Source organism: Humulus lupulus, chromosome 3 (assembly GCF_963169125.1).
Source record: "Humulus lupulus chromosome 3, drHumLupu1.1, whole genome shotgun sequence".
In the NCBI taxonomy this organism is placed as follows: domain Eukaryota; kingdom Viridiplantae; phylum Streptophyta; class Magnoliopsida; order Rosales; family Cannabaceae; genus Humulus; species Humulus lupulus.
Genome location: NC_084795.1, coordinates 151,408,337 through 151,421,401, shown reverse-complemented (window position 1 = coordinate 151,421,401; position 13,065 = coordinate 151,408,337). Strand labels below are relative to the sequence as shown.

Genomic DNA, 13,065 nt, shown 5'->3' with positions numbered 1-13,065 from the left:
GAGACCAAAACTCATATATGGGATTTAATGAAGGTATAATTTAATTACTTCTATTTTACTTAAAGATTTTAAAATATGTGATTTAATATGATTATTATTTCAAACTTGCAGAAAACTTTTCAGTTGGAATATAGCTCCAAAAAGAAGACAATGAAAGACGTAGCAAAGATGTTCAGACAGTGGAAGACTGACACGACAAGGAAACACATATTTAATGCTTTAGAGAAAAGACCAGATGAGTTTCCCCCTAGGAAACCATATGGATTTGAGGAGATCATAAATGATGAGCAATGGTTAGAATTTGTCAACTCAATATTAACACTAGAGTGGAAAGAATAGAGATTACAGATGCAAGAATATCGAGCAATGAACAAATACAACCACAACCACAACCTATCTAGAGGAGGTTACGTGTGTGTGGAAGAGATGCTTCAACAATAGACTAGGCAACAATTATCTGATATTGATAGAGCTGACTTATGGACGATGGGTCGACCGAAGAATAAAGATGGAAAACTTATTGGAGAGGCAGCTGAGGTTCAAAAAAATATTGTAAGTTTGTATATATGTTGTTACTTGCTATATTCATTATTGGTTTTTATTTTGAACTTATATAATCTATTTATTTTTATATAAATAACTCAAATTAATTACTTTTATTTTACAAGCTCATTATCAAAAACTCATTGAGGAGGGTCATTGGGAACCCCAAGGCCCTGATGATGTGTTGATGAGTACATTGGGCACCCCTGAGCCACGAGGGCGTGTTCGGCCTAAAGGTCATGGTGTGTCCCCCGCATTGTTTTGGGATACTCTGAAACCTACCAAAATTAAAGAGAAATCTAAAGATATTGATTCAGCTAGCGCTATGAGAAATGAGTTTGAGGAAAGACTTCGTCAACAAGAAGAACGACATTGTAACAACCTGAATTTGCTAATCAGGCTAAGGGCCTTGATTACTGTGCCTGGAGGGCAATAAGTGGTTTAATATGCTTATATGTGGAATTATGTGAATATATGATTACGATGCATGTTTAATTGAGTTAAATGTGCATGTGGGCCCCGTCTGGTTATTAGGGGCATAAGTGTGCTAAATGTTGTATATATGTGATACGTCTGTGCAGCACGATCCGAGACAGTCCTGGGGAGCGGTTAGCCAGAGAGTCACAACGGGGTTGAGATTCGGACTCGGGGCGAGTCGAGGGGTAATTTGGGTATTAGATGAGTTATGGGGTTATCGGGACATGAAAATAAATATTTGGAGATATATTTGAGGATAGAATGTCTAGGCGGGAATATTTGGGAAATTTACCATTTTGCCCTCGGGGACGTTTTGGTTCCCCGAGCCTTGAGGTAACCCTTTAGACTTAAGTCAAATAAAACAAAAAGGGGAGAATTGTTTAGAAACTTGAGAAATCGACACATATTTCCATTGAACTGAAGATAGCTCTTGTCTCTCTCTCTCACTCTCTAAGACAAAACTCAGAGAGAAACTCAAAGGAATTGGCTAGGAATTAGGAGGATTTCAGCTGGGATACTCTAGGAACTTGAAGCTTGGGGATTGAGGATCAAACTCAGGGACTAAGCTCTGCAAGGTAAGCTCTAATTACTGAGGTTTAGTCTTAAATTTTTGCTGGTTATAGGGGATTGCATGTTAGCTAAGCTTGATTTATCTTTGGGTGTTCTAGCTGAGTTTTGGAGCATATTTTAATGGGGTCTTAATGTTGTTTCTTAGTTGGAATAACTGTGTTGGATATCTGGGAATATTAGTCAAGTTTTAGGATGAATTGGCTTGGGGAAAGGTTTAGGAAAATGGTGTGAAAATTTGGGTTCGGTGGGGAGCGCCGCGGCCCTAGGAGGGGTGCGCCGCGGCCCGTATGCGCGCGCGGCCATGGGAGGCCGAGAGGTTCATGTGCGTCGCGGCGCCTGGTGGGCGCGCCGCGGCCCGTGTGGGGGTCAGTGTGGTGCTAGCCTCTGTTTCGAGGCTAGCTGCGGCTCTTGTGGGGGGGGGGGGGGCGCGGCACTTAGTGTCAGTTTGGGTTTTAAGGGTATTTTAAGCTTGAGAACTCAAGGGGTAAGGCTCGGGATGGATTTTATCACCCGGATTGATAGAATTCAAGGTCCCGGAGGTGGGGATTATGGCTTGAAGTTATTTATTAGATTAGAATTTGATGGATGGACGTTGTTAATGTATTGTGACTAGGGTTTCGGCGAAGCTCACGTTAGAGGACTGTGCTCGGGGCATCGGTGCTTAGAAAGCTCGGAACTCAGGTAAGAAAACCCTTGTTCCCATAGAGCTTGTGTGCAGGGCTGAGCCCAATGTGTTTGAATGGAATTGATATGCAGGGCTGAGTGTTGCGATAATTTTTGCTATGCAAGTGCACACAGTCGCGAACTTGTAATAAAATGGTAAAACCAAGTATCGTCCTCAAGGACTGAATTATCAATTACCAGTCAATTAATCTCTTGTTCTATTTGATGAATTAAAACTTCTTGATTCTTGTAAAATATAGCAAAAGAACCGATAAAGTGCAGAAATAATAATCGACAATTAAATAGCATAATAACTAATAGTAAAAACTCTTAATTCAATCACTGAGAAACAATTAGGATATTCAATCTCATCAACTATCCTTCCTATTATTCCCTAATGCCAAGTATGAATTCTTCTTATTTTTACCTAATTCAATTAACAAGTTGAGACAGCAGCCTATAATCATTCTATGAATTATAAACTCAACCTAGGTGACAATTTCCTATATTTCTATGGTAAATTGAACCACAAAGGTAGCATTAAATTCCACAACTTAATAACAGTTACACAATTAATTCAGATACTTTCGTTCTAAATTAGAATTATGTCCAATATAACCACAGCATAATTAAATCTCACTTCTCAGATTTTGACTTAAAAACATATATATATATATATATGACTAAAGATGGCCAATCAATAATCAATCTATAAGAACAGGTTATAAGGAATTGAAGAAGATTGAAGAAGAGGAAATTAAAATTGCATTAGGTCATAATAGAAATTCAAGTGATTCAATTGAACATCCTAAACAGAAAATTAGTTCATAGTCATAGTGCTAATCACAACAGAATTTAAAGATAACATCAAGAAGAAAAACATGTAAAAATACTCTAAGCTTGAGCCTTCAACACCAGAACTCCTCCCTTCGTCCGTACGTCCTTCTCTCTTCTTTTTCGTCCTTTAAAACCTAGGATTTTTTAGATTTTAGAGAGGCGGGCCGCGGCTCTACATACACTATGCCGCGGCCCGTGTCAAAATTTCTGGGCAGACTATCCTTTCAATGCCGCGGCTCTCTGAAACCATGCCGCGGCCCGCATCATTGTCTTCTGGGCAGAATGCCCATCCATGCCGCGGCTCTATCTAGCCATGCCGCGGCCCGAAGATGTCCTCAAAAACCATGCTTCTGTTTCTCCCCCTAGCCACGGCCCTACTTTGATCATGCCGTGGCTCTTAAGGAATTCTTCAATTCTTCAAGTTTTCATCCCAAAATTTCACCAACACTTCCAAATGGTATTGAGAACCATTCTTGATCAAAATATGATGAAAAACTCGATTATTTCTTCCCTTTCTTTGGAATTTCCTTCCACATGCTCAATTCTTCCTGATATTCACAAAAACAACCAAACAAAGCGTAAACCCGCGCTAAAACAAGGAAAAACAAAATAAAAGACTACTAAAAACATCACCAAGACATCATAAAAACTAGACTCATCAAACTCCCCCAAACTTAACCTTTACTCGCCCTCGAGTAAAGACCAAGTTAAACTAACAAAAAGAAACAAACACAAAAACGAACAAGTTAAACCATCATTACCATCTACACTGCTTTGCCAACACTCATGAAATCTCAATTGCAATATTTATAACCAGAATTTCAGCTCAATTACCTTAAAGTCCAACTTATACAGTTCAATTAGGGAAATCAATAATATATCATGAAAATGACTACAACACTTGCATTCTATCATATATGCTCAACTCATTCCAGACAATTCCACAAACCAAATCTACAATATGCTTGCATTACTCGACCTTCTCCACTAATGTCAACAACACATGTTTTGAAATCAACAGGACTTTCACAGGTTATAGTGTTAGGCTTAGGTAAGGGTAGATGAAATTCTCATTTAAGCTCAATCGTTACCATAAGCATAAAACCTTAAAACCAACCAAATTTTTCTTTACCACACCAAAAATCACCCTTTTATACAATTAGAGAGAGATATGACAACACTTTTCATTATTTTCTTCTTTTCTTTTTCTAGACTTATCACTTTTTTTTTTTTTTTTTTTTTTCAAATCACACTCCCCCAAACTTATTATTTTCTATATATATATATGATCAAGGAGTGTGACAAAGTGATATTATTCTTTTTTTTTTTTTTTTCTTTTTTCTCAAAGACTTCTCTCTCTCTTCTTTTTGTACAATCATACTGTATTCCAATCATAACAACCTCTTACTATTTTTCCTTCTTCTTTCCCACATATTATATGCTTATGATAACAAAAGGAAAGGAAAACAAAAATAAAGAAGTTAAGAAATTTAGGCTCAAATAGTATGATCAAGAACAAAAACCAAATTCAAGGCTCAAAAGGGTAACTAAGGATAATTAACTCAAGGTCAGCTTGAAAAGCACAATCGATCCAAAAAAAATTGCCTAAATCACTTTTCTAAACACATGTCATCAAGAATTTCGCCTCAAAAGCCAAATAATGCAAGTTCTATTAGATTCAAATTGTCATTCCACCAACCCTAGTCAAACACATATAATACAATCCAAAATGTTATCTTTTCAAAACATATTAAAAATTTCCCACAGAACTTTTTAAATTCAACTCTAAAACAATTGAACCAAGCACACAGTTGAATTCAATTTCCTTTTCACGAGCAAAGACAAAGCAAGTACAGACAAGAATGATGAGTACAGACAAGAATGATGGTTTAACTTTTACACTACAGAAAACTAAACTAAACTAAACAACGCAGAAAACAAAAACAAAACAAAATAAGCTCCCCCCCAAACTTAAGACGCACATTGTCCTCAATGTGATAAAGAAAAAGAACAAGGGAAGAGAACTTACCTGACGCCACATCAGTATGGCGGTGGAGGTGGTGGAGGTGGCCACTGATATGGAGTGTACTGTGGCGGTGGAGTGAAATAATTCTCATCGGCTGAACTCATAGTCCACCTCGTGACCAAAGTATTCAACTCCTCAATGTGAGCCCGCCCATATTCATTTTGTTGCACCATAAAGTCATTATAGTGCTGATTTTGCGCCTGCTGCGATTGGATTAAATACTGATTTTGTTGAATAATGTAATCCAATCGAGCATGCGTACGCTGCGTGTGCTCATCCATCGGTCCTCCAATTGCCAAATTTTCATGTGGGTTGCTGGGACCCGCTTCTTCTACTTCCTCCTCCTCAGCGTGATCAGGGCCCCCTGTTTCATCAGCCCGGCTGCGCTTATTTGGCTGAGTAGAGTCAGGCTGCGTAAGACAGGCTGGAGGGAAGGCCGTAAACAAGGTCTGATTGATGGCCCCCATTGGCCTCCGGACTAGATCGCTGGAAAAGGTTGGTACCTCATAAGTGCTACATAAAGTCGAAAGGAAGGTACCATGGGCGACACCAGCGGTAGTGTTGAATCGACTGATGTTGCGTATGCTATATCGAATAATGCGGCCCACATCGACCTTCTTTTGAGTCATGATAGCGTACACTAACAAACAACGCTCTCGATCAACAGAAGACAGGTGAGACGTCGGCAGTAAACGTGCACACACAAAATAAAACCACGCCTTCGCCACTGGGTTTAGCTGCCACCTGAACAACTCTTTGGGCCTCCCATTATGATAACTGAAACGTGCCCCTTCCATACTTAAGACCTCAGCCACCGCATCATAGTCTGGCTCCTCGAAATGGGCTAACTGCCAGTATTCATCCTCTTGTGCAGAAAAAGAGGGAAGACCCAGTAATTGGTTGAATGCATAGGCTGATGTAGGCACCAATTTGCCTCTGACAAAATTATTCTGCTCTGCATCTTGATAGGAGAAATTGGCGAAAAATTCATATATAATAGAGCAGTTGGCTGAATCCACATGGTTCGAATCACAAAACAAATTCCATCTTCGACGCACTATTTCAGCTTTTATAAGTTCATAACCAGGGTGCTGTACAGCAGGGGCCTCATCAAAGTCAAACCCCCTTTCCCTTACCACCGATCTTTTATAAATCTTTTTAAACAACTCGGCAGCATCCTTACTCACAAAAATATTCGTGTCATACTCAGCTGGGGCAGGTGGTGTTGGTGGTGGTTGAGTGCGTGATGAGGATGCTTTCTTGGAGGAGGTGCCTCTAGGGGGATTTCGCTTAGGACCCATAATATCTTTCAAAAAGAACCAACTAAACCCCCAAATATGCTCTCAAGAACTTGAGTATACTTTCCTTTTTGGTGTCACTCCCCCCCAAACTTACTAATTACCACAATCAACACCCCAAACACTAATTCCCACAATCAATAGCCTCAAACAATAATGCCCACAATCAATAGCCTTTAACAATAATTCCCACAATCAAAAATTGGCAAAACCCTTAATCTTCTCACAAGAACAACAAAGAACAATCCACAACACCACAATGCAATCTAATCTCTAATCAAAAGTATTAGATTAGAGAAGATACACTTACTTGAATGGCACAAAAATCCTTCTTGTGGTCTCCTTGACTGATGGAAGTCTCAAACAAAATTAGAGAGAAAAGAAGTTTTGAGTATGAGTAAGATTGTGAGAGTGAATGAATGGGATAATGGCTGATTTAGGGCTTTTTATCCCAATTTTCGGACTAGGGCCGCGGCATTACCTTGACTATGCCGCGGCCCGCATCAAATTTCCACATTGGAATGCCGCGGCCCTCTCAGACATATGCCGCGGCCCGCCTTGTGATTCTGGGAAAACTTGGGATCAATGCCGCGGCCCTCCTCATCTATGCCGCGGCCCTCCTCATTTATGCCAAATCCGTGAGCCTCTGGAACCCCCCAATGCCGCGGCATCATAGGGCTATGCCGCGGCCCTTAAGGAATTTTTATTTTTTTGATTTTTTTAAATTTTTTTTCATTTTTCACGTTTTTCACGATTCTAAAAGTACAAAAATAAACCAAATATCCATCGTTTACAAATACAAAAGTAAAAAAAAATAACAAGTAAAATATAGGGTGCCTCCTACAAGCGCTGTCGTTAACATCATTTAGCCGGACGCGGAACCCTCTTCAGAGAGGCTTCAGAAGGAGGATAGACTTCGCTTGATCAAAACTACCACCCAAGTAGGGCTTCAATCTCTGACCATTGACTTTAAATGAATCACCTGAGTTGCCCCGAACTTCTACAGAACCATAAGGAAAAACTCGAACTACAGTGAATGGTCCTGACCATCTTGACTTCAATTTGCCAGGAAACAGTCGAAGTCTTGAATTGAACAGAAGTACCTGCTGCCCTGGTTGGAACTCCCTTCTGATTAAGTTCTTGTCATGCCAAGCCTTTGTTCTTTCTTTATAAATCTTAGCATTCTCATAAGCCTCATTTCTGAACTCGTCAAGTTCATTCAGTTGCAACAGTCTTCTTTCACTAGCGGCACTCCAATCATAATTTAACTTTTTCATAGCCCAAAATGCCCTATGCTCCAATTCGACTGGTAGATGACACGCTTTACCAAACACCAACCTATAAGGAGACATGCCTATTGGTGTTTTGAATGCAGTTCTGTACGCCCAAATCGCATCATCTAACTTTTTCGACCAATTCTTACTCGAACTGTCAACGGTCTTCTCCAGGATGCTCTTGATTTCTCTGTTCGAAACTTCAGCTTGCCCATTTGATTGAGGATGATAAGGCAAAGATTTTCGGTGATAAACTCCATAACGAGCCAGCAGTGCATCCAATTGCTTATTCACAAAGTGTTTCCCTTCATCGCTAATCAGAGCTCGGGGAGTGCCAAATCTAGTAAAAATATGTTTATACAGAAAATTAAGCACAGTTTTACCATCATTGGCTCTAGTTGCTGCAGCCTCCACCCATTTGGATACATAATCCACTGCCAATAGAATATATTCATTGTTGTAAGACGGTGGAAAAGGCCCCATGAAATCGATGCCCCATACGTCAAACATTTCCACCTCAAGAATCCCTTGTAGAGGCATTTCGTTTCTCCTCGAGATATTGCCAGTTCTCTGACATCTATCACAGGCCTTGACAAACACATTGACATCCTTGAATAATGAAGGCCAATAGAAACCGCTTTGTAATACCTTAGCCGCCGTTCTTGATGCTCCAAAATGCCCTCCGCATTGTTGAGTATGACAGTGATTAAGAATGGACTGCGTCTCTTCTTCAGGAACACACCTTCTGATAATCTGATCAACACAGTGCCTATAGAGAATAGGTTCCTCCCAATAGTAGTGTTTTACCTCAGAAAAGAATTTCTTTAATTGCTGCTTTGACATTTCAGGAGGTACAATCTTGGCAACTAAGAAGTTCACTATGTCTGCAAACCAAGGGACAGCTAAGGTTTCACTTACCCCAAACAACTGCTCGTCAGGAAAATGATCATTGATTTGCACTGCTTTCTTATTTTCAGTCTCCTCCACCTCAAGTCTAGAGAGATGATCAGCTACCACATTCTCGCTGCCCTTTTTGTCACGAATCTCCATGTCAAATTCTTGAAGCAACAGAATCCATCTAATCAGGCGGGGCTTGGCATCTTTCTTTGACATCAAGTATTTAATGGCAGAGTGATCAGTGTAGACAATCACCTTATTACCAATCAGATATGGTCTGAATTTATCGCAAGCAAACACAATAGCTAGCAACTCTTTTTCTGTAGTGGCATAATTAAGCTGAGCATCATTTAGAGTCCGACTAGCATAGTAAATAGACCTGAATACCTTGTCAATCCGCTGTCCCAGAACTGCCCCCACTGCGTAATCACTGGCATCACACATCAACTCAAAAGGCAATTCCCATCTCGGAGCTATCACAATTGGAGCAGAAATAAGCTTTTCTTTCAAGAAATTGAACGCCCTCAAACATTCGTCATTAAAATCAAAGACAACTCCATTCATAAGCAGATTCGAGAGAGGCTTAGACACCTTTGAGAAATCTTTGATGAATCTTCGATAGAACCCAGCGTGACCAAGAAAACTTCTAACTCTTTTGACTGAAACTGGTGGAGGCAGCCTTTCAATGGTAGAAATTTTCGCTCTATCTACCTCAATTCCCTCACTTGAAATTTTATGGCCAAGGACAATCCCCTCTTTCACCATAAAATGGCATTTCTCCCAATTCAACACCAGATTAGCCATCTCACAACGACGCAGCACGTTCTTTAAATTACCCAAACAGAGGTCGAATGATGAGCCAAAAACAGAGAAGTCATCCATGAAAATCTCAATACACCGGTCTACCATGTCTGAAAATATGGCCATCATGCACCGTTGAAATGTTGCAGGGGCATTGCATAGTCCAAATGGCATTCTCCTGAAAGCAAATGTGCCATAAGGACATGTGAAGGTTGTTTTCTCTTGATCCTCTGGTGCAATAGCGATCTGATGATACCCAGAATACCCATCCAAGAAACAGTAGTAGCTGTGGCCTGCCAATCTGTCAAGCATCTGATCAAGAAAAGGCAAAGGAAAATGATCCTTCCTTGTTGCCTTATTGAGCTTGCGGTAGTCTATACAAATCCGCCACCCCGTTACAGTCCTTGTTGGAATGAGTTCATTGTTCTCATTTTTCACCACAGTCATTCCACCCTTCTTAGGTACCACTTGCACAGGGCTCACCCATGCACTATCAGAAATTGGGTAGATCACCCCAACATCCAACCATTTAAGAATCTGATCCAATACTACATCCTTCATGGCTGGATTGAGTCTTCTCTGGGCCTCTATGGATGGCTTGCTATTCTCCTCCAATAAAATTTTATGCATCACTGTCGCTGGGCTTATTCCTCTAATATCTGCCAATGTCCACCCAATGGCAAATTTATGCTCCCTTAGAACCCTCAACAATTTCTCCAATTCTACCTTTGACAAGTCAGCTGACACAATGACCGGTAAAGTTTCATTCTCTCCCAAATAAGCATATTGCAAGTGATCTGGGAGGACCTTTAATTCCAACGGTGGTGGCTGCTGAATGGAGGTTAGCGGTTTATCAGTCGCATCCGCTAATTCTTGGAACTTTTTCCAATATGGTAAGAAAGAGTTGATCCAGTTTACACATTCTCTGATCTCAGCATCCTCATCATCATCGCCCTCATCACCCAATAATACTGCCTCTAAGGCATCACTGCTCATCCTTCTCTTGGAGACTGCCTTTTCTATCATATCCACACTAAAGCAACTGTCACTAGCCACCGGATACTTCATAGACTTGAAGACATTAAAGACCACCTCATCTCCTTGAACTCTCAGCTTAAGCTCTCCTTTTTGAACATCAATAAGAGCTTGGCCTGTGGCTAAAAATGGTCTACCAAGAATAATAGGAACATCTGTGTCCTCCTCCATGTCCAGAACAATAAAGTCAGCGGGAAATATGAACTTATCCACTTTCACAAGAACATCCTCAATAATACCTCGTGGATGTGTTAACGATCGGTCTGCGAGCTGTAAAGTGACAGTTGTTGGTTTTGCCTCCCCCAAACCAAGTCTTTTAAACACAGATAAGGGCATCAAATTGATACTTGCCCCCAGATCACATAAGGCGTGCTTGCATTCAAACTTGCCAATGGTGCAAGGTATGGTGAAACTCCCCGGATCTCTCAGCTTTTGGGGTAACTTCCTTTGTAAAATAGCGCTGCACTCTTCAGTGAGTGCTACAGTCTCATAGTCCTCCATTCTCCTTTTCTTTGACAGAATCTCCTTCATGAACTTAACATAACTGGGCATCTGCTCCAAGGCCTCCGCAAAAGGAATGTTTATGTGCAGCTTTTTAAACACCTCAAGAAACTTAGAAAACTGTTTATCAAGGGTAGTCTTTCTAAGCCTCTGAGGGTATGGAACTCTAACTGGCTGCTCAATGACAACTGGGGGACTCTGTTCTGACTTCTGATGGTCTTCAGTAACCCTTTCTGAATCAGACTGTGCACCCATCTCTTTTTTCTGAACCACTGCCTGTGGAGGTCTAGGCTGCTCTGTTTGCTTCCCACTCCGCAAAGTGATTGCTTGAACTTGCTCCTTGGGGTTGACTTCAGTATTACTTGGCAAGTTTCCCTGGGGTCTGTTATTGAGCATATTTGCCAACTGCCCAACCTGTGTCTCAAGGTTTCGAATGGAGGATCTTGTCTCAGTCATAAATTGAGTCTGAGTGTTAGTAAGAGTCAACAGGGCAGCTTGCAGTTCATTAGGTCTCTCAGGTTGAGGCATTGATTGTTGAGGCCTAGGCTGCATTGATGACGAAGCTTGATTCATAGGTGGCTGAGGCATGTTATTCTGAAATTGACCCTGAAACTGAGGTTGTTGGCCTTGATTATTCTTCCACGAAAAATTGGGATGATTTCGCCACCCAGGATTGTAGTTGTTGGAGAATGGATTATTGAGTGGCCTCTGAAAATTTCCCACCGCCTGAACTTGAGCATGATCCATGGGGGTGTTATTCATACAGATAGGGCACTGATCGACAGAATGAGCACCACCACACATTTCACATCTCACTGCCATCTGAACCGCATTAGCAGACACACTACTCTGTTGCAACTGCTTGGTCGAAGAGGCTACTTGCGCTGTTAAGGCAGTGATTGCATCTAGCTCATGCACCCCAGCTACCTTTCTGACTCCTGATGATCTTTCCTCAGACCACTGATGGTTGTTTGTAGCCATGTCCTCCAGCAGTTCATAAGCACCAGCTGCGCTCTTGCTCATAAAAGTGCCACCCGCTGCAGCATCAATAATGGTTCTGGTTGTCGGGCATAAACCATTGTAGAAATTCTGTACTAGCATCCACTGTTCTATGCCATGATGAGGACATCTTCTCAGGAGTTCCTTAAACCGTTCCCAAGCTTCATACAGTGACTCTCCGTCATTCTGGCAAAAGTTATTTATCTCTCCCCTCAATTTAGCAGCCTTTGACGGAGGGAAAAATTTGGATAAAAATTTCTGAGCCAGATCTTGCCAAGTGACAATGGAGTTTGGTTGCAGAGAATTCAGCCAACTTTTAGCTCTGTCCCTTAGAGAAAATGGGAAGAGCCTAAGCTTGATTGCGTCATCACTCACCCCATTATATTTGAAGGTTCCACACAATTCTAGGAAGTTGGACAAATGGGTGTGAGGATCTTCAGAGGGAAACCCATTGAATTGCACAGAGGACTGCACCATTTGTAAAATAGCAGGCTTGATTTCGAAGTTGTTGGCCTCTACAGCTGGTGGGCGTATACTATTTTGTACTCCCGTCAGAGTGGGTAGCACATAATCTCTCAGACTCCTCTCAGCGTTGGTCTGAGCCTGAACCCCTTGGACAACTCCTGGATTTAAACCATTCCTGCCATCCCCATCATTATGTGCCATCTTCACAGAATTCTGGGTCTCTCTCTTAGTCTTTCTGATTTGATTGCAAGACTTTTCGATCTCGGGATTCAGAGGAACAAGTGTGGCTTTTCCTTTTCTGCCACGCATATACCAAAATTCACCTGAGATAGAAAAATTTAGCGACTAAACAGATTAGAAGCAAATAAATTAAAATCAAATTAGAATAAAAATTAATTAAACTGATATTGATAATTTTCAGTCCCCGGCAACGGCGCCAAAAACTTGTTGCGATAATTTTTGCTATGCAAGTGCACACAGTCGCGAACTTGTAATAAAATGGTAAAACCAAGTATCGTCCTCAAGGACTGAATTATCAATTACCAGTCAATTAATCTCTTGTTCTATTTGATGAATTAAAACTTCTTGATTTTTGTAAAATACAGCAAAAGAACCGATAAAGTGCAGAAATAATAATCGACAATTAAATAGCATAATAACTAATAGTAAAAACTCTTAA

The 13,065-nt window shown here is 40.9% G+C and overlaps 1 non-coding gene across 1 annotated transcript; it reads left to right on the top strand.

The window, feature by feature from the left end:
• The first annotated feature begins 12,033 nt into the window (after nucleotides 1-12,033).
• Nucleotides 12,034-12,140, top strand: LOC133827965 (small nucleolar RNA R71). The gene has a single exon (XR_009890613.1). It is a non-coding gene; the product is annotated as a small nucleolar RNA R71 (small nucleolar RNA).
• The last annotated feature ends 925 nt before the right edge of the window (nucleotides 12,141-13,065 follow it).